This window comes from Triticum aestivum, chromosome 1B (genome assembly GCF_018294505.1).
Source record: "Triticum aestivum cultivar Chinese Spring chromosome 1B, IWGSC CS RefSeq v2.1, whole genome shotgun sequence".
NCBI classification, from domain to species: domain Eukaryota; kingdom Viridiplantae; phylum Streptophyta; class Magnoliopsida; order Poales; family Poaceae; genus Triticum; species Triticum aestivum.
Genome location: NC_057795.1, coordinates 468,262,943 through 468,290,062, shown reverse-complemented (window position 1 = coordinate 468,290,062; position 27,120 = coordinate 468,262,943).

The window sequence follows — 27,120 nt, the reverse complement described above, 5'->3', positions numbered from 1 at the left end:
TTGAAATACGTATATCACTAAAAAATATGTTATGTTTCACTCAAAATATATTCCTTTGGCGGTTTTGATGAGATAAGGGAGGAATGTTATTGGTTTCAAGATTCGAGAAGTGGTATATGTCTAATTTCTACTCTTACTAGCAAGATGCCCATGCATTGCACGGAACATCAAGATCTTGTGGGAGAAAAGGATGAATGAGGAAAGGCCTTATCTGCAAATGTGGAGAGGAGTGCAGGTAAATTGCCATAGTTTCCTTCCTATCCGTCAGATATAAATCAGACGACCTATATTGCAGGATGGCAGACCCACCGTCATCTCCGACTATGCTTTTTATCCTGCAATATAGGCCATCCGATCTATTTCTGAAGGATAGGAAGGAAACTATGGAAATTTTGCAAAAAGACACCCACACCCCTCTCCACATTTGCAAATAAGGCCTTCCCTCGTTCATCCTTTTCTCCCACAAGATAAACTGCTCATACAAATGCATCTTGATGTTCCGTGCAACGCATGGGCATCTTGCTAGTTGTTTCAAAAAGCCCATGTGTGTGAGAGAGAGAGGAAGAGAGGAGGAGGACAGTGTGCATGTGTGACAAAGACACAAAGAGTGTGTGTGCGAGAGGCATCAGCTTAAAATGAGGCGATAGTGTGTGTGTGCACGATTGAGAGGGGGTGTCTCAAGAAAGGAAGAAAAATCTACATAGATACAAGGAGCGGGAGAGAGACATGTATGCGATAGTGGAAGCACGAGTGTGCGGGTGTATAAACCTATCTAGAGGCTGGTCGATAAATGTTTGTGAGAGAAATACGAGTCGGGGTGCAAAAGCGAGAGTTTTGTGTGTGAGAGAGAGAGACGATAGTCGGGAAGGGGAGTGGAAGCAGGAGTTGTGTGCGTGCGTGAGAGAGAGAGGGGGGGGGGTTGTATGATCGGTAAACAAATGAATAATGTCAGTTTTATACTGGGATGGAGACGGAAAAGAGACCATAACAAATGTTGTGTCTGCAGGAGAGAGAGTAATTTTAGTGGTATGAGTCATATCTAGAGACATATAGGGTGTGTGAGAGAATCCCATAGAGATAAAGACAAAGTGAAAGACGAGTGAGACTATGTGTGTGGCGGTGAAAAAGAAATCTTAGGTACCTAGTGATACCAGAGAATGGTAGAGACGTGAGAGATAATGAAAACCGTGTAATGCATAAAGATAGGGAGAGTGTGATACTTTGTCGGAGTAAATGACCACGGGTAGCCCAACCGGCTCCCTTTGGCCCTTAGAAAAAACAACGGGCCGACCGAGCCTTGAAGCACCCAAGACGCGGGCCGCCTTCCTCTGGCCGGCTGCCTCACACGCGCCTCCCACGCGTTCCGCTCTGTTGCCGCTTGGAGCTCGGCGCGAGGGTCTACGCGGCGGGAACTCGCGGATCCTCCCGCCCCGCCGACTATGGAGGCAGCGGTAGTCCGCTCAAGAGAGAGCGGAGCCCAGGTTTATAAAACAAGAAAAGACTTAGAAGAGCACCGAATGAAGGAAAGAAAGAAAGGCGCGCAAAGGTCAATACTTACGCCGAAACCGCCTACGGCTGCTTCACCACCTTGCGGAAGCGAGCCGCCTTCGCGGCCGCTTCGTCCCGCTTGGTCACCGTCGCAGAACCCTTGGGCTTCTTCGACCGGCCGCCAAAGAGAGTCGGTGCCACCCGATGTTTCTGCGCGCCTCCCCGTGCGATCGGTCCGCCGGAAGGGCCGGCGCCTTGATGGTCGGATGATGGCTGGCGGCGCGGAATAGGGTCAGCGTCGTCATCATCAGTCTAGTCATCAAAGCCGGCAGTGAACCCGGAGCCGCCTGTCTCGCCGCCTCCCCCTACGGTGTCGTCGTCTAGGGTGGCCGCCCCCAAGTCGGGGTCGTCAAGGTCGTCCACCACGCGGGCAGGGGCGAACTCGCGTTCCGCCCCCGCGGTCCTGGCCGAAGGATGAAGGAGGGGGTTCTGATTGAAGAACAAGCCGACTGGTCAGAAGCCGGCCAGAAAGAACTCGGCGACAAGAAAAGAAGAAAAGAAAGAAAAGCTTACCAAAGGCGGGGGGTTGGCGCGAGAATATGGCTCCTTGCCGTACTGCCACTCCTCGGTGAGCTTGCAGTTGGCAATGTAGTTCACCATGTAAGATACCTCGTCGTGAGGCATCTCTCTGGTGCTGAGCCGGCTTGGGTCGAAGCGGCCGGTCATCTGGCAGATTAGATGAGGGCGGCCTTGGAGCGGGAGTACCCGGCGGTCGACGAAGGCGGCTATCAAGTCAGACCCAGTTAGGCACACTGACTGGATCAACACCCGAAGCCGGGCGACGGCACCAGCTCCAGCCGGCGTCAACGACCTGGCCCAGAAGGACCATGAGGGCTGCCTCCCAGGCGGCGGGCCGGCTACGTAAGCCGGCAAGTTGACGTAGTTGCCGTGCGGAGCGACCTTCTTCATGTAAAAATAGGACTTCTTCCAGAGCTTCACCGACTCGATCAGCGTGATAGGCGGGAACGGGTTGTCGGCGGCGGACCTCCGGATGGCGATGAAGGCACCACATGGAGCCGACACGCCTGCGACGACCGTGCCGAGCTTGGACTGGAAGAACTCCCCCCAGAGTTCGATGGTGGGGAGAACGCCAAGGAAACCTTCGCACAGAGTGATGAAGCCCAACGGCAGCACCACCGTGTTGGGAGTGAGGTGGTGCGGCTGAAGATGGTAGAAATCAAGAAACGAGCGGAAGAAGCCGCTCGCGGGATGGCCTACGCCGCGCATGCAGTGCGAGTAGAAGACCACTCGCTCGCCTTCCTCCGGCGCCGGCGATACCTCCCTCGCCAGTGCGAGGCAGACCCGCACGAGATCTTCGCTCGGCAACCTCCACGTCTTGCGGAGGAAGTTGATGTGGTCGTCGCGGACATTAGAGCCGTCCCAGGAGCTCGACGTCAGAGCCATGGTGATGCAAGGGCGACGGAAAGTGCGGCGACGGAGAGCGCGCGGTGCAACGGCAACAAGATCGCGATGTGCTAAGGAGAATGGCGAAACGGTGGCGTCGTGGAGAGCCAATGCGGTGACGAAGAGGAAGAAGAAGGAGGTGGCGGAGCAAGGGCGAGCGTGCGAACGACTACCGCTCCCCCTCCCCGCCCCTACTTATAGCCTTGTGCGGTGAAGCCGAGTAGGCGAGGCGCGCGGGGGGGGGGGGGGATTAACTGCGCCCACTCCCCCATGTCCCGCGATTATCACTCCTCTACGGCGAGGGGAAACTATCGTCGGAAGACGTGCGGTCGGTTCGGGCCGCAGAAGATCCGCGCACGGGCCGAGGCATGGAAGTGGCGGGCCCTGGCCTCCGGTGGCATCCCGTCATGCGCGTGGGCTAGCAGGCCCTTCCAGCCAAAGGGTGCCACATGGCGCGCAGGCGTCGGGCGGCCAGGCCACCACCTGGCTAGCACGTCAACTGGTTCCCGCCTTCAGATTTCGAAGAGACGTCGCCGAGAAGGCACGCCTAAGAGAAGTCGGCTCCTAGCTGCCGGCTCTTCGGGATAGGAAGCTGGCTGAGCTTCTCGATTCCCCCTTCAGCCACGAAGCCCAACCAGCTTCGGGGACTACTATCGGAGTAAATGACCACGGGTAGCCCAACCGGCTCCCTTTGGCCCTTAGAAAAAACAACGGGCCGACCGAGCCTTGAAGCACCCAAGACGCGGGGCCGCGTTCCTACGGCCAGCTGCCTCACAGGCCGGCTACTCGAAGGCGGCCCGGCCCTAAACCCTCTTGGAGAACGCCACGATAGGGCCGACTGCAAGAAGCCGGCCACGGAAAGACCGACTCCAGGAAGCCGGCCCAAGAAGACCGACTCCAAGAAGCCGGCCCCTGGTAGGCGGCCAGGGGCCGCATCCTAAAAGTCTGCACCCCCATAACAATGATGGGACGGGGCGTGGCAACAGTGGACCCTGCCACCCCCGAATCCCGGAGCACGCTTGGCTACATTACGCCGTACAGGACAACCATCACCCGTCCGGTGTGGCACTGTTGCCATGCTAATTATGACGCCCTCCACGACGGGCTGCCAGTACGGCCCGTAGGCGGCGGGCCCCTTCGGTCAGAGAGATGCCTGAAGGCGGCCTGGCCTCCCCCAGCCGGCCTGAGGCATGGCCGGCTTCCTATAGCCGGCTTGCTCCCCTCCTCGCGGCGCGTGCACCATTAAGGAGACAAGACGAGGTAAGGGTACAGTGAGAGCCCGCAAGGCGGCGGCACTGTAGCCATGCTTACCTCGACAAAGCCCTCGTCATCAGAGGAAAGGCAACAATAACCAGCCCCCGATAAGACCCCCAAGCGGTGGGTGTCGGTGTCAAAACCGGCGGATCTCGGGTAGGGGGTCCCGAACTGTGCGTCTAGGCGGATCGTAACAGGAGACGAGGGACACGTTGTTTTTACCCAGGTTCGGGCCCTCTTGATGGAGGTAAAACCCTACGTCCTGCTTGATTAATATTGATGATGTGGGTTACAAGAGTAGATCTACCGCGAGATCAAGGAGGCTAAACCCTAGAAGCTAGCCTATGGTATGATTGTTGTTCGTCCTATGGACTAAAGCCATCCGGTTTATATAGACACCGGAGAGGGCTAGGGTTACACAGAGTCGGTTACAATGGTAGGAGATCTACATATCCGTATCGCCAAGCTTGCCTTCCACGCCAAGGAAAGTCCCATCCGAACACAGGACGAAGTCTTCAATCTTGTATCTTCATAGTCTTGGAGTCCGGCCAATGATGATAGTTCGGCTATCCGGACACCCCCTAGTCCGGGACTCCCTTAGTAGCCGCTGAACCAGGCGTGCATATTGTCTTCGGCATTGCAAGATTGTGAACACTAGGATAGTGTCTGGCTCTGCAAAACTAAAATCCACATACCACCGTAGAGAGAATAATATTACACAAGATCAATCTGCTGACGTATTCTGTGGCGTAATGTCACACCACTTCCAAGCCTTTACTCGAATTGTTTCTATTGTTCCACCTCAGTGCATTTAGCGAGGCGGTTTCCTTGGCACGCCTGTCGAAGTAGAGACCGTGTTCCCCTTATTTCGGGATTCCCATCAATACGGACGTGGGTAACCCAACCGCGCCATTGATTGTGACGCTTGGGAGATAAGCGAGTTTTACCAGGCCGGTGGGGACGCGTGTTTCTGTCCGCCCATATAAGGGGATAAAGATCCAACCTCCTTACCTGCGTCTTCTTCCTCCTTGGCTTATCCATCTCTGTGAACTCGAGCATTAGCGCCCAAGCCCGCACATCTCACCTCAACCTTCTCCAAATATGTCCGGAGCGGGAGGCAAGTGGATGGCCTCCTCCGTCACGGAGGGGCATATCCAGAAGCTGCGCAGCACCGGATACTTGTCTAGCGACATCGCGCATCGGCTCCCCGACGAGGGAGAGCTCATCCCCACCCCTAGGCCCCATGAGAGGGTAGTATTCCTTCCCCATTTCCTCCACGGACTGGGCTTCCCACTTCATCCCTTTGTCCGGGGGCTCATGTTCTACTACGGCCTAGATTTCCATGATCTGGCCCCGAATTTTATTCTCAACATCTCGGCGTTTATCATTGTGTGCGAGGCCTTCCTCTGCATCCAACCCCACTTCGGCTTGTGGCTCAAGACCCTCAGTGTCAAGCCGAAGGTTGTGAAGGGCAGCCAAGCGGAGTGCGGAGGCGCCATGGTGGGCAGGATGTCCCACATTAGGTGGCTGGAGGGCACCTTTGTGGAAACCATGAAGGGGTGGCAATCGGGGTGGTTCTACATCACTGAGCCGCGTGATCCCGAATGGGCAGCGGCCCCCGAATTCAGATCCGGCATCCCCACACGGCTCACCTCCTGGAAAGAGAGCGGCCGGATTTGGGGCGATTCGGAGGAGCTGACCGGACTCCAAGCCTGCGTCCAAAAGCTGGTGGACAAGAAGCTCAAGCTTGTCAACGTAGTCCAGGTCATGCTCATCTGCCAGATTCTCCCGTGCCAACGACGGGGCTTCAATATGTGGGAGTTCGATCCGGCGCAGCACCAGACTTTGAATGGGCTCTTCGACACTACGTACGAAGAGGTTTGGAAGGTGCTGTTCAAGGGCGCCGAGGCTCCCGCATCCGCTACTGAAGATCGCGGATTCAGCTCGCAGCGTCCAGCTGACGAGGTAAGTGATATTGTCCTTTACGGGACGCTTGTTATTCATAGTTTGACTCTATGCGGGATCTAAACTCCCTTTCCTTTGATAGGACTGGCTGAAGAAGGCCGCATAGGCTATCTGTCCGGCCCCATTGCCAGAGGACCCAGCTGACGCCTGCCTAACGGGGCTGCTGGCTCCGGCACCCGACGTGGTGCCGGAGAAGAAGGCCAAGAAGAAGGCCACGGGGACTCGGAAGAGTTCCCGTTTTTAGGTGCTATCGGACGATGAATCCGAGGCCGACTCCTCCCACCAAGGCGAGGAGGAGAAGAAGAAAGCCTCTCCCCCAGCGGGGGGAGGGAAGAAAAGGAAGGCCTCCCCAACAAGGGAGGCTGAAGGGTCCAAGAGGGGAAAAACTCTTCCCCCGGACTGTTCCGCCAACGCCAGTGACGACGACGAGGACTGGCCTCCAAGGGCCAAGCCTCTGGCGAGATCGTAAGTATCCGGACTCCCGAATAACTTCAAGGTTTTCGTTTTCCGCCACATTATGTCTTTCTAATGCCGCATACAACCCTGCAGTCCGCCTAAGGATGATCTCCCCACTTCGTCGAGCGGGTCCTTAGGGGCGTCGGATATGGATTCTCTTCATACTGCCTCCACCCCCCGTGATGCGGATGAGGCCGAGGTGGGATCCCAGGAAGTGACCCACCAAGAGGAGAGGGCCCCAGAGGTGTCGCAGGACAACCTCCCGGACTTTGCACCGGACTAAGCCCCGGAACCCATAGTGGCTCCGGAGTCCGGCGGGCGACCCCTTCGTAAGAAGGGCAAGACCGCGACGCCGGCTGCCTCCGTCCAACCGGAGGTGCCGGATAATTTGCTGGAGGCGTTCAACGGCGCCTCCATCAAAGAGGAACACCGCACTGTTATGAGTGTGGTGATTCAGAAGGTTCAGATCGCCTAGAGCGGGCTGACCGAAGCCTGCAACAGCCTTCTAACAGGCTTTGAGGTAAGAATTTCAATATATGTAAAATGGTACCGCATAGACAGTAGCCCCTGATGCTCGGTTCGGTGTTCGGAAAGAAAAGCCAGACTGAGGATCTTTAGAAAGATAAACGCAGGAGTCATGAAAATATGTCAATATGGGATTGCAGGCTGTACTGCTGACCTCTGCCGCACTGACTACGGAGGTCAATACTTTGAAGGAAAACCTCGAGCGGTCCGAGAACGAGCTCGGCCATGCCAAGAAGCAGCTCAAGGAAAAAGAAGGTGAGTAATACCTTATGAAAATTGTACCTTACAGAAAAGGATTTGGTTGCAAGAAAAATGACAAGGATAACTGGGGTATTGCAGGGGCCACTAACGAGGTGGCGACCCTGAAGGAGGCGGTGGCCGCGGCCGAACGCAATGCGGCTGCGGAGTGCACCGAGCGAGAGAAACAGGAGGCGCGGGTGGCGGAGGTACAGCAAGAGCTCTAGGATCTCGTGAGGAAATATGAGAGCCTGGAGCGTGACTCGAAGACTCGAGAGTCTCAGCTTGCAATAGCTCTTGAGAGTGGCAAAGCCGCTAAGGCCGAAGCCTACAAGGCCCTCCAGGAGATCGAGGCGGTAAAGAAAATAGCAGCGGGTAAGGCATTTTTCATGCAAAGTAAGCATGTGAGTGTTAATTACCTGTCGCTTACCCGAATTCGGAGCTCTCTAGGAGCGTTCGCAAATCTTCCTCGCAGCGTGTCCGATGCTGCCGCATTCTACCGGGCCGAGGAGGGGAGCTCAACGGAGAAGGTCTTCTGGTCTCAGTATGCTGAGGCCGAACATCCGGTGCCCCTTAGCGACCAGCTGAAGCAGCTGGTCGAGCTCCACAAGGCTGCCGAACAGGCCATGAAGGGCCTCATAGTTCGGCTGTGGCCTAAGGAGGCTATACCTGGGAGCTACTTTGGCCTGGTGCGGCGGCTGGTGGACGCGTGCCCGTGGGTTGAAGTTATCAAGCACTCCGCATGTATCGAGGGTGCGCGTCGGGCCCTTGCCCGCGCAAAGGTGCACTGGGGCAAGATGGATGCCTAGAAGCTTGTGACGGACCCCCCACCAGAGGGCAAGGAGCATCGCACGCCCGAGATGTATTATAGGAGTGTGCTGAAGGGCGCCCGCATTATTGAGGGTGAGTGCTCCAAAGAAGAAGTTTTTGAGTAGACTCGCGTTTTGTTATCCTGTGCGCTAAAAACTAAGTTCATATGCACGAAGCAACACTTGTTAATTTAAAATATTACCTTCTGTGCGGTTGTTTATCAAATCTGAGAGATGGCAAGTCGTCGGCTTCAGCCCCCATGCCACGAGTGCTGGGGTGTTCGGGATAAATTTGGGCACTCTTGTTCCCATATTTGGGTCCATCGAGGGAGGCGCTCAACACAACGAACAAGGCAACCGGACTTATAATGCTTGAACACTCTCACTTAGACATAGAATTCTATAATTTTAAATTTCGGCGAAGCCCCTAGTTTTCGGAAGGCCGAATTTGGGGCGCTATCCACGCCTTGGCCGGACAGAATCCGGCTCCTCGCTTGAAGCGGCATAAGTCTTTAGGGACTCGCAAAGAACCTCTCGAACAGTGACCAGCTCTCGCCTCATCATGACAGTCAGTTTTAGCTTTCTCCACTAAGGCGTTAACCTAGCTCAACTGGGGCGCAATCGCAGTGGTTCTCCCAGTGCTACCTTAGCCGATAAAACGGAACGTAAGGTACCAAAACATGGGAGCCGGGTAAACCCAACTATTGACCCAAGAACATGATTCGGAGCCGATGCATATAATGCTATAAGTTCGGGGTGCCCTACTTGTGAAAGTGTTCGGACTTATCACACCATAACGCGGGAAACATAAGCCCCTGGTGTATTTAGCCGTACCAAAACGTACGGGTGCAACATGTCATAGATGAACATGTGTGTAAGAAAGAAATGCAATTGGAAGCAAAAATGTGCTGCATTGCTTTATTCAATAAAAACTGCTGTAAGTGCAGGACGATACAAGTGGTGCGGTAAGCAAGGGATGGGACTGTTTAACATGTCCCCCTCCAGGGGTAGGCTACGGAATAATGCATAAAACAGATTTAATGCTCATGATGGAGACCACCTGGATTTTCGTTGTAGCCTTTCTCCTTCCCTAGCTGTTGCATCATGGGTTCGGCATGTCTGCTGCCGGACAGGGCCTCTGACGAACGGAGTCCTGTAGGTAAAAAATAAAAGGAAAAGAAAAAGAAACGACACACTTAAGAGCCCCTGGTGCGGTTGAGCCGCAGTCTGGGCTTATCATGGTCGAGCCCCTTGCCCCATGCCCATGGTATCTTCAAAGCGTAATGGAGCACACAAAGGGTCTGTCTTAATGTTTTACAGGGGCTGGGGCTGGGGCCGCACTGCTACGCGTGCTCGAAATGTGCCAGGTGGTCGTGTTGTAGGTTACTCCGGGCACGCTTAGCTGTGTCCAGCCGGTTGGCAGCCGGACTCGAGAATTGCCTTAAAAGGCTGCTTTGTACTTTTGCCGTGAGAGCCGCTGTATGTTCCTCCATTCGGAGGGAGTGTTCAGTGTTTCCGTTGACCGTGATGACTCCTCTAGGGCCTGGCATCTTGAGCTTGAGGTATGCGTAGTGCGGCACAGCGTTGAACTTTGCGAACGCGGTACGTCCGAGCAAGGCATGATAGCCGCTGCGGAACGGGACTATGTCGAAGATTAACTCCTCGCTTCGGAAGTTATCCGAGGATCCGAAGACCACTTCCAGTGTAATTGAGCCTGTACAATTGGCTTCTACACCTGGTATGACGCCTTTAAAGGTCGTCTTGGTAGGTTTAATCCTTGAGGGGTCTATGCCCATTTTGCGCACCGTGTCCTGATAAAGCAGGTTTAGGCTGCTACCGCCGTCCATCAGGAGTCTGGTGAGATGAAATCCATCGACGATTGGGTCTAGAATCAATGCGGCGAACCCACCATGGCGAATGCTGGTGGGGTGGTCCCTTCGGTCAAAGGTGATCAGGCAAGAGGACCATGGATTGAACTTCGGGGCAACTGGCTCCATCGCGTATACATCCCTGAGTGCATGCTTCCGCTCCCTTTTGGGTATGTGCATGGCATATATCATGTTCACCGTCCGCACCTGTGGGGGAAACCCTTCTGTCCTCTATTGTTCGACGGTCGGGTCTCTTCCTCGTCGTCGCTATGTAGCCCCTTGTCGCTGTTTTCGGCAATTAACTTGTCTGCCTGCTTGAACACCCAATAGTCCCTATTGGTGTGGTTAGCTGGCTTTTCAGGGGTGCCATGTATCTGGCACAAGCGGTCGAGAATTCGGTCCAAATTGGACGGACCCTGAGTTGTTCTTTTGAATGGCTTTTTCCATTGACCGGGTTTAGAGCCTCTGAATCCGGCATTGACTGCCGTATCCTCACTGTTATCGCCGTTAATGTGGCGTTTGTTTTTGTTGTGACGCGACCTGCCACTACGGTCCTTGATATCCGGACTGCCAGAACTTTTGTTGAGGTTGTTGCTGCGTGCTAGCCGGTTGTCCTCACCCGCACAGAAGCGGGTCATGAGTGATGTAAGGGCTGCCATGGATTTCAGCTTTTCTTGTCCCAGGTGCCGGGCAAGCCACTCGTCGCGGATGTTATGCTTGAAGGCCGTGAGTGCCTCGGCATCCGGACAGTCGACGATTTGGTTTTTCTTGGTTAAGAACCGTGTCCAGAATTGTCTGGCCGATTCGTCTGGCTGCTGAATTATGTGGCTTAGGTCATCTGCATCTGGTGGTCGCACGTACATGCCTTGGAAGTTATCGAGGAATGCAGCTTCCAGGTCCTCCCAACTCCCGATTGACTCTGCTGGCAAGCTGTTAAGCCAGTGCCGGGCTGGTCCTTTAAGTTTGAGTGGGAGATATTTGATGGCGTGGAGATCGTCTCCGCGGGCCATGTGGATGTGGAGGAGATAGTCCTCGATCCAGACCGCGGGGTCTGTTGTGCCATCATAAGATTCAATATTGACGGGTTTAAACCCTTATGGGATTTGATGATCCATTACCTCATCTGTGAAGCACAGTGGGTGTGCGGCGCCTCTATACTGGGCGATATCGCGACGGAGCTCAAAAGAGCTTTGTCTATTGTGTTCGGCCCGGCCGGACTTACTGTGTCTGGGGTTACGGTGATCGTCACGTATCGTGGGGCGCCCACGTGATCCATAGATCGATCTTGATTGTCTTGCCTTATCCTCCAATATGTCTTGCAGGTCCGGAGTGTTCCCCTGTGGCCTTGTGCTTTTCGAGCGATGCCGGGGTACGGGTCTAGTGAAGGGCCTTGAGGCCTCTCTGTCGCGACCACGGGGTGGTCGATCAGCCGTATTGTCTCCTGGTGAAGCGGGATCATATGCCTCCACCTCTAATCGGGGGAGCAGCTTACGTTTGGGGTAGCTTTTGGAGGGGCGTTCGAGTTCATGCTCTTCGGCCGCGAGGACTTCGGTCCATCTGTCGGCTAGCAGATCTTGATCAGCTCTAAGCTGCTGCAGCTTTTTCTTGAGGCTGTTTGCCGTGGCCATAAGCCTGCGTTTGAAACGCTCCTGTTCGACGGGATCCTCAGGCACGACGAATTCGTCGTCGTCGAGGCTTGCCTCGTCTCCGGAGGGAGGCATATAGTCCTCTACCTCTTCTTCGGCCGCTCTCTCATGAGGGCTGGCGTCCCCCTCCTCCTGTGCTGGATCTTGCTGGAGTGGGTTGTCTTCGGTGCTATCCGGTGTATTATTGTCTCCGGTGCCGGAATCCTCATTCTTGCTATGGCGGGATTTAGAGTGGCGCCGCTGACGCCCGCGCTTGGGCTGTTTCTTGGAGGGGTCATCCTCCGCTATTCCTTTGCCGTTCCCATCCTTTGGGATATCCACCATGTATATGTCGTATGAAGAGGTGGCTTTCCAGTGCCCGGTGGGCGCTGGTTCTTTGTCGTCTCCGGCATCGTCGTCCATACCGTCGATGTCCTCAGAGTCGTAATATAGCATGTCGGTTAGATCGTCGACAGTGGCTACCAAGTGGGTGGTGGGTGGGCTCTGAATTTCTTCATCGTCCGCATCCCAACCGTCCTGGCCGCAGTCCGGCCAGGCCTCTCCTGATAACGAGAGGTACTTTAGCGAACTCAAGATGTTGCCAAAAGGTGAGCATTGAAAGATGTCCGCTGCGGTGAACTCCATGATCGGCGCCCAATCGGATCCGACTGGAGGGGGCGCGGGAGGTCCGGAGTCCGGCAAGGAGTCCGGCACCTCGGAGCCACGAGCTTCATGGGGGACAAGATCGGTGTTCGGCTCTATCGCCGTAGAGGTTGCAGCCCCCGAGGCGGTGTCTAGGCATCCATCCTCGATCTGCGGAGCTGGTTCCGAATTGAAGATTGGAGTGGTTTCGAGTGCGGCCTCCAGGGTACTGTCCGGCGGTAGAGCTAAATCATGCCCGATGTGACAGTGCGGCACGCTCGGCTGTGGCTTGAATCCATCGAAGATCAATCCCCGCGGATCTCAGCCGTGAAGTCCAAACTTCCAAATCTGACCTGACGGCCCGGGGCATAACTTTCGATCTGCTCTAGATGGCCAAGCGAATTGGCCCGCAGTGCAAAGCCACCGAATACGAAGATCTGTCCGGGGAGGAAGGTCTCACCCTAGACTGCGTCGTTGATGATGATCGAAGAAGCCATCGAGCCTATCGGTGATGACACAGAGGTACTCTCAATGAAAGCACCAATGTCAGCGTCAAAACCGGCGGATGTTGGGTAGGGGGTCCCGAACTGTGCATCTAGGCGGATGGTAATAGGAGACGAGGGACACGATGTTTTTACCCAGGTTTAGGCCCTCTTGATGGTGGTAAAACCCTACATCCTGCTTGATTAATATTGATGATGTGGGTTACAAGAGTAGATCTACCACGAGATCAAGGAGGCTAAACCCTAGAAGCTAGCCTATGGTATGATTGTTGTTCGTCCTATGGACTAAATCCATCCGGTTTATATAGACACCGGAGAGGGCTAGGGTTACACAGAGTCGGTTACGATGGTAGGAGATCTACATATCCGTATCGCCAAGCTTGCCTTCCACGCCAAGGAAAGTCCCATCCGGACACGGGACGAAGTCTTCAATCTTGTATCTTCATAGTCTTGGATTCCGGCCGATGATGATAGTTCGGCTATCCGGACACCCCCTAGTCCGGGACTCCCTCAGTGGGGCCGGCCTGTCAACCAATGAGCCGGCAGCCGGCGGGACCCACCAATCGGCGGGCCCCAGCAGCCGGCAGAGAAGACGGCGGCCATAGACACTAACGGCTAGGGCCCGCGCCCAGCCGGATTACCATTGTACCCCCGGGGGATAGGCCTATATAAACCCCCCGGGACGCCCATGCAAAGGGTTGATCTCATTGAGTTTTAGACACCACCATAGGGAGAGAAGAGAGCTAGCCTTGCCCTTCTTCCTCCTCCCAACGAATAGCTCAAGGAGCCTCTTGTAACTTCTTATCGATCTTGTGATCATGCAGAGACCCCGCAAAGCAAGAGTAGGGGTATTATCTCCATGGAGAGCCCCCAACCTGGGTAAGATCCACCGGCGTGCATGTCTTCGCCTTATCCCGTTTCCAGGCACCGACGATGTCTTACTGGCTCCCACAATGATAAGCCATTCGTTGGCATATGTCGCACCTACCACCCGACACACTTCTTAAGGGAGACGTCGAGAGACCATGTTTGCGAGGATAGGAGAAACATGAAGTGAGCGTCCGGATGAGCTGGAGATAAGACAGTGATAGCTACATAAAGGAGCATGCATGCGAGAGAGATGGGCGTGAAAGGAGTCAACATAAAAGGGATTCAAATATTTGAATTCAAGACGATGATACATGTAATCCATACTCGAACCAAAATTGATCTATCAAACATGCATACTCATATGAATTCACGCGCATCTATGTTATTTAATATGTAGATATTAGTGATCCATATAGTAGAACATAATTAGGTTTAAATTTTTTGAATTCAACCTTATGATTTTGAGATCATTGTATTTGTAAATCATATTATACATATAAAGGAGTATAATTATTTGTTGTGCTTTTGAAAGTATATATAAAAAAATGATGTATATAGAATTTTATTCCAATCAAAAATGGATCCTGCCCGAAAAAATTAGAATACAAACGGGATTCGAATTGAGTTGGCACGGTAAACGTGCACTCTACAAAATTTGAATGAAGCGGGGAAAGTCGCAGTAACTGCCCGAAACCAAAATCCGTGAGATGGAAATTACTACTGCCTATCCCTGCCACGCAAAGCCTATCGGCTCGATTTCTATAGGTTTCGATAGGGGTAGGTTTGTAATTTCACTCAAACATGACATAACCACCTCTCACCCGGATTCATACACGGTGGGCGCCAAAAACAAACTCTCGTCGGCAAATATTCAGTGTATGCGAGATTACCGTCCTATCCCCAACCGACTAATATTGTTGTGATGTAGGAAATTTGAAACGGGGGCTAAGTTTGTAAATTTCCCCGCATTTGGGACAAGCGCGCCCTGAAGACATGGTTCCCCCTTCCTCTCTCCCTCCATTTCCCCATTCGTACTCAGTGGGCGCCAAAACACCCTCTCCACCCCAGCCTCTTCCGTCCACCACCCCATCCACTACCGTCCTCCTCCACCATGCCGGAGCTGATACCCCGACGTCGTCGCCCATTACAAGAGATCGACTTGTCTCATCCACGGCTTCGGACTGGGATCCTTGCATCCCGTCCTCTCGCTTCATCCCCTCTGTCGTCCACCTTGCCGGTGACGCTCCTACCACCATCTCGTCCACCGCGCCCTGCTGCCACCGTCTACCCTCCTAGATATGCTTCCACGCCGCCGATAGCCATCACTACCACAGCACCGTCAAAATCTCAGCAGATGCATACACGGAGCCGCACCAGAGGCGGTACTCTTTCGTATCTGCTCAACTTATTTGTCGCAGCAAGAAAATAGATCGCCAGTGCTTTACTCTGATTTCTTGTCCATCACTTACTTGCTAGTTGAAACCAAACATTGCTTGCGAAATTGCCTTTGTCCGATTTGCACCTTCAGATCCATCATGGCACGCTCAACAATATACTCGCAATGCTTATGGTTTTCCCCTTTTATATTCGACACTAGTTAAATCACAGTAGACTAAATATCAAAATTGGATCTGTCAATTTTTTAGAGCTCGTCGGAGTGCGCCGGTGCGAAGGAAGGGGCTCGAGTGGGGATGGTGGTTGTGGGGGGCGGTGGTGGGGCCTCGCCAATCAAAGAAAACTCGACGCATGTGGGAGCGGGGGTGGGGGATGGGGGTGGCGGACGAACACAGGCGGTGGGGGCCAGTGGTCCAGCCGGCGGCTCGTGCAGTATTCTATATGGGAAGAATCAGAGACAAGGAAGAAGAAGGGTTAGGAGACGTAGGATCTTCATCCAACCGCCTGAAATGGTTGACGGACCCAAATGACGAAAGTCACGCGACTTGCATGCAGACATGCCTTTATATTCAGTACCATCATCATACATGCTTAGCACTACTCCTGAATCCATCAAGCTAAACAACGTGCCACTCATAATTCCAAACTTGTTGCTCAAATACGAATCTGATATGATGCTGGTATTACTAAAACAGATAACATTTAATTGGTCTGCTAATGTTCCTACTTCACTTTTGAAAATCACGTGCACCACATATAGGGAGACAGCAGGGATTTGCATTCTTAATGCGCTCTGGTTCATCATGTGTGGGCATTGCGGAACAAACATTTTATTATCCAAAATTTGTTTGCTCTTCTTTAGCATGTTCCCCTTCCGTTCTTCTTTAATTAGTACTCTCTCCATTCCTAAATACAAGTCATTGTATAGATTCCACCATGGACTACATATGGAGCAAAATGAGTGAATCTACACTCTGAAATGTATCTTGATACATCTGTATGTGATCCATAGTGGAAACTCTACAAAGACTTATATTTTGGAACGGAGGGAGTATGATAGTAGTACAGTATGTCCCTTGTAGTTAAGATGAGCAGGGACATTTGCAGTGTAGAGGTCTATACAATCGGTTGTGATGGACAGTTTGAACTCTTCGGGCCTGTTTGATTTGTAGGATTTTGTAAACATAGGAATTTGATTTGTAGTGGCATGCCCACTTGAATCCTGTAAGAATAGCAAGGAAATGTGGGGACCGATGTCACCTTTGAGAGTTACACTGATATTAGTAGTACCGCACCTTCAGTTGAAGAGAGCTCGTATCTGGAGCCTTTCTAGCCGTACCGGCAATACTAGCACATATATTCCAGCAAGTTCCACTTTGCTGATTTTACTCTGATGCTTACAGATTTCCCGTTATATCTACACTATGATCTATGTAGCTGCTTTGTGTCGTACTAGCAGTAGTCCACTCTTGAAGCTAAATACTACAATGACTTACAAAATTGGCACCAAGGGATTGAGTGCCATTCTAGATGCAATGAAACTCATATGCTCGCCACCTGTTGATTCTTGTTCAAAATATGATCCTAATGACTATTCTAACCTTGAGGAGTCAAAGGCAGATGGACTATCCTGTTCACCCAACAAGGTGCCTGTTCTAATTTGGCAAGGTTTTATTGATTCGCGTATCTTGCATATGTTGCCTTGTATTTCTTCTACTTTGTTGCACCGCCATTTTCTTAGTTTACTCATCATATATGTCGAGATGCCATGCCCATCCATTATCAATACATATTCCATCTGTCATCATACCATGTTTTTCCACTCAAATGCTATTCTTGTGCATCAGACATCAAAAAGTAAGAGGGTGATTACCGAACCTAAAGGAGCACCAGCAAAGTCCTTGAAAAACATGGTGGTGTCAGAGAAATCACAAAGCACCCCAGTTATATTGGTTGTACAACCAGTGACACAAAATGTAGGACTGACTCCAGCAGACTGTACCCATACTTCACTGGCCACACCACTAGCCCCACCACACAGGACCTGCACTCCAGCTAAAGGTATGCCAATTTCAGTTGCCATAGCACCAGCCGTACCACGGAAAAATCCCACTCTAGCAAAAAGTACAACAAGTTCACCGGCCGAAGACCTATCCCAACTATAGAGACGGCCAATTCCTGCAGATTGGAACCCCATTCCAGTTATACCCAGTTTTAAAGACAATGCTTTCAATGTTGTTAGTAACTACATGCATATATTCCCATCATGGGAAGATTATAGTGAAGACAAACACCATTTTCACATCTTCCTGTCCCACTTACGTGTAAGTGCTATTATTCATGGTGATTATTTTCCTATCTTTTGCTGATTGAACCCATCAATGATTTACATTACATTGTTGTAAGTAGGCGAGGGTCAATATGGATAGTCATGATGAGCAAAGCTTGCTTGCCCTTTTAAAGGAAGCATTGCAGCAATATCAGTGTTACCTCAGGAAATCACACTTTGATGGCAAGTCTATAAACGAATTTCCGGTGAAGTCTCCTGTGCTAAATTTAGAAGACATTGAATGGAAAACCTTGTTATGCACTGGTCTCGTTCCCAGGATGAGGTACTATCTATGAAATCACATGACAAATTGAACTTCTAATTTTCCGCATGTGCCTTACCGATCTTTTTTGCAGGAAATCTGCTTGAAGAAGAATTCCGGTTTGAAAAGAACGATAGATATCGCAAATATGCTACCCACTACTTTCCTCTTGTTAGCACTTGTTGTCTTGTATCACTATACTTGCATACATACCTGGTTCATTATGTGACAGTAGTATGCATGATATCTTGCTTATTAATTGTTCGCTCCAAATTATCTGATCTGTATGAATGGTCACATTAGTGTAGAATATATCCAATGCATATGAAAATGTTTAGCTCTGCATTGTTCTTGTATGTACCTGCTACCCTTTATCAGTGTACTTATATTGACAGGTAGTTGTTCATGTAACATCACTCTGCAGCTTATTTTCCTTTGCCCTCCATTTTCTACACATCAGATCTATATTTACTCTTACCATAGTGTTGGATAACACCAATGGTACTGAATAAGTTTAGCTCTGCATTGCTCTTGGTTGTACCTTTTGCCTGTATCGCTGTACTTACATTTATAGCTACTTGGTTATGTAGTATCACTCTTCATCTTATCTTTAATATTCTCCATTTTTTCTTATATTATCACATCTATATTTACTCTTAACAAAATGTAGAATAAAGGCAATGCTTATGAAGAGGATTCTATGGTAAACTTCTTGAATTGCACCCCCCCCCCCCCGATCAGCATGGACAAGGGCTTTATAGAGCCTGTATTCACCAATAATGTAAGTTTGTCCTTCTCAAGCCTTCAAACTTTGTTGTGTATATTTGGTTAGGCATGACTGCTACAACTATTTATTTCTGGTGTTTGCATCAAATTGCATGTTTAAAGTTTATTATGTAGTTCATAAACAAAAGTTTGTCCTTCTCAATTTAAGTTTTCAGTTGTACAACCAAGTTCCTTCTTCATACCATGTAAATTAAACTATACAGAGCAAGTGATCTTCTTTTGCACTGCATGTATCCTTTTGTTCTTGATCCGTAATCTAGTGGTGTGGTGAACCTACCCACTACAACATAATGTCATATTCTGCAATGTCTTTACTATGAACAATGTCATATCATTCTACTATTATTTAAACCGTCTCTTTATTTGCCAATCTGAAATGGGATAAATTGAGAGCACACTAACCATTGATACTTATGAGTTCTTGATCTATAATCCAGTGGTGTCGTGAAGCTGCCACCTCCTTCACAATGTCATTTCCTGCCATATCTTGACCTGAACAATACCATATTGTGTTAATGCGATTTTAAACTATGTCACTTTATTCGTTAGTAAGAAATTTGATGAATTGTCAGCACTGATACTTATATGTGCAAAACCTGTCATCTGTTTGCTTGTTTATCTTTCAGAGTGAGGAGGATATAAGTGTCAAACAAGTGCAGTCTCATCAGCTTGCTCAGCTGCTTGCGCTGCAGCTCCCAAGCAGGGCTAACCTTTCTTGAACTCTATTGAAGTGCTGTCAGTTTTGTATATTATTTTGTCAATGTGTTTATTTGCACTGGTGGCGATCTTTGATGCCCAGTGTATGTAATCTGCTGTCTTCTTGTGCTTTATTATCATAGTGGCGAACTTTGATGCCCAGTGGATGTAATATGCCATAATTTGTTTATTGTATAGTCTAGGTTTTTTCTTATTCACGATACTGCAGTTATTTTACTTTACTTATATCCTGTCTTCGTAGTAAACCGGCCAAACCGTAAAATTATAGTACATAATCGGGTCGTCATGCAAATCACTATGTATGATCCACATCATGGGCCCCGTCATCTTGGTCCATTAATAGGCCTAAATGTAAACTGGCCCACTAGTAGATTCGGGCCTTTAACAGGCCGAGTAAACTGCCGGCCCTATTTTCTCAAGAAAACTCAATGGGCTTTTAGGAGGCTGAAAAGTAGGTTGGGCCTGAAACATGCTGAACAGCTCACGGGCCGGCAGCAGGCCGAAATAGACCCCGACCCATGATTGTGCCAATCACACATCACGGGCTTTTAACAGGACAAAATTGTCTCGGTCTTTGTTTGGCCCAATCAGATTATCGGCTATGAGAAGGCAGGATGCAAACCGGGCCGTAGTTAGGCCCAACTATATGACGGGCTTTTAACAGGCCGAAATAAATATAGGGCTGAATGTTAAACGAGCCTTTAATAGGCCAAAACTAAAATCAGGCCGAATTACTAAATGGGCCTTTAGCAAGTGGTCCCAATAGCATAGCATCCAATTGACGGGCCGAATCTGGTATGGGCCATAATTTCTCCAAAAGCCTCTTCAAGGGCCGGACCTGATCTGGGCTGTAATTTGGCCCAGAATGTGGTAGGCTTTTAACAGGCCTGTCGGTGTACTAGAAAAGGGGTACCCTAGTATCCCGAACTTGTGCACGGGCATTTGTAGCGCCCCGCGGCAGGGCTTGCCGGGTGACCGCCAAGGTCCTCCGTGGTTCCTTTGGAGCCATTCAGGAACAAAGTATTTAAGCCCAGGAGACAAGGCCCCGGCAAGAGGAGCTTGTCGGGAAGGCCAACCAAGGCATTTCAAGAAACTTGCCGCGACGCGCCGCGCGTCCCGGCAAAGCCCGGTGAGCGACAAGCTTCCGGACACGACAAGACAATGGCCGTGGCAAGGCGCTTGCCGCGGCAGGCCACCACTCTATACCCACGCTCTAGCACATCCACCAACGTGTCGCTCTGGGGGCCTTTCCAGGCGCACATGGTGAGAGGCTGTGCAGCCAGCGGTGCACGGTGGCATGCGAAGCTGACAAGACTGCCATCATGGCGAGCGGTGGTGCCCCTGACGGTCCCTTTTTACACTGTTTAGGCGACGCAGACGGGCATTTAATGCCTTTGTCCCCTGCCGTCAGGGTTAGGTAGGATGCACTGTGCAGGTGGTTGTACCGACCGCAACCCCTTTTCCATTTTTACCCTTCTCTGCATTGCCACCTGTCGGTGACCCCTTGAGCATATAAAAGGAGGCCCATGCACAACGTAGGGGGTTTGCTTCGGAGGGGAACCAGAGAACACTCACGCTCGGTCTCGTGTGTACTGTAGCACTCAGCGCACCCGAGCAAGAACACAATACAATTAGACAAGCAGCAGTAGGAGTATTATCTCTCTGGAGAGCTCCGAAGCTGGGTAAACTGCTCGCGTGCTTCGCCTCGATCTGTTCTTCGTGCGACCTCCGCCCCCCGCCGAACCGAAAGGGGCTCGGTCCGCCGGCCCCATAGGTGTTCGTGGATCAGTTTCCCCGACATCTTTGGCGCGCCAGGTAGGGGGCGTCGAGGTTGTGTGAACCTGATCCGGCGTTCACACGAGCTAGATCTTCATTTTCTCCATCGACATGCCACCGAAGAATAAAACTTCGGCGGCAGCTACTCCGTCCACGTCATTTCCACCACCACCGGAGCAAACGGGTGGTGGAGTAGGCGCCGACGGAAGAACGGATGTCGACGAGGAAGCTCACGGTGCTGCCATGTCCAAGGACAAGGCCGCGCAGACCTCGGCGTCTATACATGTACCGCGCCCATCTCAGGAGGCGCAAGACCAACAGTGTCATGGTATTTGCAGTACCATACGTTCGTTGGGACAAGATCGAGCTGGTGGATCTCAGGGTGCTCAAGACCAGCATGCACGCCAACGTGCTGGCACGAGCGAAACACGGTCGCCTGGACGGGATACTGCTCCTTCTAACATAGTTAGAAGTCCGAGCATATCCCGCTCCTCGCACTGTTCGCCACTGCCGCCCACCACTCCAGCAGAAGCTTTGGCACGAGCTCAACTGCTCCTGGATTACCCTCCAGCGGAAGACAAGATCGACCAAGGGAGGGCCACCATTCAGAGTCTCATCGGCTTTGCCAACGGCGACACTCCGCGGCAGCCAAGTGCATCGCGGCCGCGGCAGGCACGAGCCGGTGGCGAAGAAACCGGTGGGGGTGCAACCACCATGCATTCTCCACCCCGAAGGCCAAGATCGCCGACTCGTCGGATCCACCTCGACAGCGACTCCACCGCTTCATCAGATCCACGAGCTCGTCGCGATCAGTGCCAAGTTCTTCATGAACGACAGCAAGAAGACGCTCGTACTCGCATCGAGCACCGAAGAGAAGCACAACATCAATCCGACAAGCGCGCTGGGCCCTCTGTTGACATGCATGCGCCAGGGGAACCAGGCGACTTGCCGTACGCGGTAGGCTGCCCTGTGTTCACTCGTGAGCTGCGGCAAGTCCAGTGGCCCAGCACGAAGAATTTCAAGCCAGATGTACTAGAGAAGTATGACGGCAAGTCGCATCCGTCGGAGTTCCTCAGCATCTACACCATCGCGGTGCAAGCTGCTGGGGGGCGGGACGACAAGATCCTTGCCAACTACTTCCCGTCGGTGCTCAAGCCCAATGTCAGATCCTGGCTCATGCACTTGCCAGACAACTCCATATCCTCCTGGGCTGACCTGTGCCATCAGTTTGTCGGCGCCTTTACAGGCGACCACAAGCCTCATGGCCAAGAGAGCGACCTTCATCTGCTCACCCAGAAGGAAGGAGAGCCCCTGCGCAAGTACATTCAAAGATTCAGCCGTGTACAGCACAACATCCCAGATGTCCACCCTGCCGCGGTAATCAGCGCGTTCCATCAGCACATGCGGAACCGCAGGATGCGGGATGAGATGGTGATGTGCAAGATCAGAGATGTCAGTGAGCTATATGCCCTGGCCGACAAGTGTGCACGTGCTGAGGAAGGGAGGAAACTCCCCGGAGAGAATACAGGAGCAGGAGGATCTGATAGTGAGGAGACTGCCCCGGCAAGGAAGAACCAGCGGCAGAACAACAGGAAGAAGAAAGGCAAAGATGTGCTAGTTGTTGAGCAGTCCGGCAAGAAAGGTGAAGCTGGTAGCTCCGGAAAGGAGGTTGCCGCAGCTGTGGCGGTCGCCGACAAGCAGGACAGCACCAACAAGCAGTATTGCAAGATCCACCGCACCAAGGGCCATGACCTCCAGAGCTGCAAGAAGGTCGAGCAGCTTGTTGAACAGCAAAAGGCTGAATACGAGCGACGCGACAAGGAGAAAGCCCAGGAAGGTGCTGGAGGAGCCAGCAAGAAACGTCCCGGCTGAGGAGGACGCCGCGGCAAGGCTAAGCAGCGGCAAGGAGATAGACCTCCCCGTGGCCGCGACAAGGATGAAGATGACGATGATGATGAAGATATGGATGATGACGAGACCGACGAGCAGGAGTTCCAGAAAGCCACAGAGGTCCTGTGCGTTGACGGCGGTGCTTCTCTGCATACTTCACACCGCCAGCTCAAGCAATGGGTGCGAGAAGTCAATGCGGCAGAACCACCCATCGAGTCACGCAAGCCTCTGAAATGGTCCAGCACGCCTATCATCTTTGATATTGAGGACCACCCTGATCGCATAACTGCGGTCGGGTGCTTGCCGATGTTGGTTTCACCAACTATCCGCAACCTCAAGGTCACTAAGATGCTAGTTGATGGCGGGGATGGCTTGAACCTGATCTCTTCTACGGTGCTCCAGAAACTCCAGATCCCTGATAGTGAGCTTGAAGAGACCGGCACATTCCAAGGAATCAACTCGGGAAGGAGCAGGCCGAAGGGAAAGATCACGTTGCCGGTGACATTTGGCAGCGAGTTGAACTTCAGGACTGAGAGGGTCACTTTTGACGTAGCTGATTTTCCATTACCTTACAATGGGATACTCGGCCGTCCAGCACTTGCCAAATTCATGGCAGCCTCTCACTATGCATACAACATACTGAAGATGCCAGGCCCGATAAGTGTCATCTCTGTCCCTGGCGACAAGAAGGATGCTCTTATCTGCGCCGACAAGATCTACCGGGAAGCAGCAGCTGCATCTGATCGCACATCACTTGCCGTTGAAGCTCCCGGGGCAAAGAAGAAGACCAAGTCTAGCAAGAGTTCTGATGCCCACTCCAGCAAGCGCACCTCTTCAGAGTGCTGCGCTACCGTCGAGGACGCACCATCGAGCTCCACCAGCAAGTGTAAGAAGACAATGGCAGCTCCACCAGAGACCAAGAAGGTGTCAACCAAGGAGGACGGCACTGGTGGTACCTTCACCATCAGTGCCACCCTCAACCCTAAATAGGAAAGCGCGCTCGTTGCTTTCCTACGGGCGAACGTCGACGTGTTTGCATGGCAACCGCCTGACATCCCCGGTGTTCCCAGGAAAGTAATCGAGCACCATCTTGTCGTCTGTCCTCATGCGCGACCCGTCAAGCAGAAAGTCAGGAAACAGGCAGTCGAGCGCCAAGAATTCATTGCAGAAGAGATCAAGAAATTGGAAGCAGCAGGCCTTGTCAGAGGAGTGCTCCATCCTACGTGGTTGGCCAATCCTGTAGTTGTGCGTAAGGCAAATGGGAAATGGAGGCTTTGTATCGACTTTACCGATGTTAATAAAGCTTGTCCCAAAGACCCATTTCCCTTGCCGCGCATCGACCAGATTGTTGACTCCACGGCCGGATGTGACTTGCTTTCATTTCTTGATGCATACTCTGGATACCATCAGATCTTCATGGCAGAAGAGGATGAGGAGAAGACCGCATTCATCACCCCGTGTGGCACATACTGTTTCGTACGGATGCCCTTCGGTTTAAAGAATACTGGTTCGACATTTGCAAGGGTAGTCCATGACGCTTTTGAACCGCAAATGCACAGAAATGTGGAAGCCTACATGGATGACATAGTGGTCAAGAGCAAGGACAGAGCGACTCTGATTCAAGATTTAGACGAAACCTTTGCAAATCTGCGCAAGATCAACCTCAAGCTTAACCCCGAGAAGTGTGTGTTTGGAGTCCCTTCCGGCAAGCTTCTCGGGTTCTTCGTGTCTCAGCGGGGAATTGAAGCCAATCCCGACAAGATCAAGGCCATTGAGCAGATTGAAGCACCAAAGCGCGTCAAGGATGTACGAAGACTTGCCGGTTGTGTAGATGCTCTCAGCAAGTTTATCTCTAGGTCTGTTGAGCGTGCCCTGCCATTTTTCAAAATTTTGAAAAAGGCAGGTCCAATGAAATGGACTCCGGAGGCGGAGGCTGCGCTGCAGGACTTGAAGAGATACCTGTCCTCCACTCCAACACTTGTCGCACCTAAACCACAAGAGAAGTTGCTGCTGTATATAGCGGCAACCAATCAAGTGGTTAGTGCTGCGTTAGTGGCAGAGAGGGAGGCGGATGATGAGCCAGCAACCACGGCAGATGCATCCAGCGACAAGCAAGGGACTTCACCGGCAAGCTCTGGTCCCGACAAAGATGGATCTGCGCAGGAGCATGACAAGATGCAGAAAAGAATGGTGCAGCGCCCAGTTTAGTTTGTCAGTTCTCTTCTGCAGGGAGCTAGATCAAGGTACTCTGGTGTGCATAAGTTGCTTTTTGGCCTTCTCATGGCCTCGAGAAAGCTGCGCCATTACTTCCAAGCACATGAGATCACAATCGTCACTCGTTTTCCGCTGAAGAGGATACTGCAAAATCCCGAAGCAACAGGCAGGATTGTCGAGTGGGCACTGGAACTGTCAAGCTTTGGCCTCAAGTTTGAGAGCACTTCAACTATCCAAAGCAGAGCATTGGCAGAGTTCATAGCAGAATGGACGCCAACACCAGATGAAGAAATTCCAGAAACGAGCATCCCCGTCAAGGAAGCAAGCAAAGAGTGGCTGATGTACTTTGATGGTGCCTTCTCGCTGCAAGGCGCCGGTGCGGGCGTGCTACATGTTGCACCCACCGGAGAGCACCTCAAGTACGTAGTCCAGATGCACTTTCCCAAGGAGCAAGCAACGAACAATACTGCAGAGTATGAAGGATTGCTTGTCGGTCTCAGGATCGCAGCAGACCTTGGGATCAAGAAGCTCATTGTCAGGGGTGACTCATAGCTTGTCGTCCGCCAAGTGAACAAGAATTACCAGAGTCCGTTGATGGAAGCTTACGTTGATGAAGTGAGAAAGCTAGAAGAGCACTTTGACGGCCTATAGATGGAGCATGTTCCGAGAGCTCAGAACGACATTGCTGATGGCCTGTCGAAGTGCGCCGCACTTAAGTTACCTATGGAACCAGGGATCTTTGTGCTCAAGCTGACTCAACCATCCGTAACGCCATCAACTGGACAGAGCAAGAAGAGGAAGTTGATTTCTGGTGACTATTTTCCGGCAGAGCTCCCCGAAGCTGCCGCCAAAAAGGTCATCAAAATCAACACCAAGGGTGCTGAGGAGCAGTCTGCTCCGACAAGCCCTAGGGTTTGTTCCGTTGAAGCAGACGCTCCCGACAAGTTTTGCTCCGGCAAGCTTGCCGGGGAACATCAAGCTCCGGCTGAGCCGCAGGTTCTTGCCGTGGAAGCGGATGTTCCCGCAGTAGCAGATGTGCCTTTAGTCCTTGTTGTCGAGCCGCAAGCTCCAACATGGGCACAGCAGATTGTCCATTTCCTTCAGACAGGAGAACTTCCCGAAGAGCAGAGGCACTGGCCAGACACCTTTCGCTCCAGTCTATGGAGCAGAGGCAGTTCTCCCCACGGAACTCGTATACGGATCACCTCGAGTGCTCGCTTATGATGAGCTTGAGCAAGAGCAGCTGCGACAGGATGACACGCTGCTTCTTGAGGAGGACCGTCTTCAGGCTGCTGTGCGAGCTGCTCGATACCAGCAAGCTTTACGCCTCTATCATTGCTGCAAAGTTAATGCCAGAAGTTTCGAGGAAGGCGACCTTGTTCTTCGGCGCGTTCAGTCCGCCAAGAATTCCAACAAGTTGACGCCGAAGTGGGAAGGCCCTTACCGGGTGAAATGAGTCACTAGGCCTGGCGTTGTCCGCCTTGAGACCGAAGATGGCGCTCCGGTGAGCAACTCCTGGAACATCGAGCATCTTCGTAAGTTTTACCCGTAGGGCGCGGTTGCCGGAACCCATTCCGGCAACCACCTTTTGTACAAGTCTTGCCGATGTTGCATGTAATCCTTTGTACAAAGCCGGGCACAGATCCCGTGCATAATTAAAGCTCATGTGCTCCGCACATCTTGTCAATTTCATGCTTTCTACTTTATATTTGCATGCATTATCTGACACTTTGTGCGGCACCTACCCCCGGTAAGCAATAACGAGCCGTAAGGCTCCATATCTTTATTTTCTCTTCTTTCTTTTTCTTGAAAAGGAAAGCAAGGTTCCCCCGCACACAAGTTTGCCGGGGGGGAATGGAGAAGATAATGGTGTGGGCCGGACCAGGCATTGTTCAAGGAAGTTTCGCCTTACCAGAAAGTAAGCGACAGAAGAGCTAAGTTGCCAAAGTTTGAGCAATCAGTTTTAAATTTTTTTAAGTTATCTTCCTCGAACGACCGTACTTTGTATGGAAAACCTGTGCGCAGAGGAACCAACTCGTAGCTAG